Below are 515 nucleotides of genomic sequence, written 5' to 3'. Positions count from 1 at the left end.
CACACACACACCATATAGGACACACACACACACACACAAACACAAACACGCACACACACACACACCATATAGGACACACACATGCACACACTATAGGACACACACATAGACACACAAACACACAAACACATTCACACAGTGCACGTACCTGTGAAGGGGAACACAGGCTAATCTCCACCTACTCCCTATCTGGGGTTCTCGCAGCGAGGCGGAAAGTCCTAAAAAGAAACACGTGTGTGAGGATATGTACCTTTATTTGTCTTATGTCCCAGTGTGTCCCCCCTTATGTTTGAGTTCCCTCCCCCCCTGACACACACCGTTTGAGCTGATTCGGCAGACAGAGTTATGAAAGGGGTTCGTCTCGGCACGTCGCCGTTGCCGAGCCGACGTGCCGAGACGATTCCCTTTAGTTTGTTTTTTTTTTAAATGTTTTTTTTTAAATCTTTAGTCTTCACCATCATGTCCGTCGTCAACGGCGATTGCAAGGAAAAATAAACGGAGACGGGGTCGCCACG

The sequence above is a fragment of the Gadus macrocephalus genome, chromosome 22, assembly GCF_031168955.1.
Source record: "Gadus macrocephalus chromosome 22, ASM3116895v1".
In the NCBI taxonomy this organism is placed as follows: domain Eukaryota; kingdom Metazoa; phylum Chordata; class Actinopteri; order Gadiformes; family Gadidae; genus Gadus; species Gadus macrocephalus.
The sequence above is the reverse complement of the archived record's forward strand: the minus strand, read 5'-3'. Positions refer to the sequence as shown.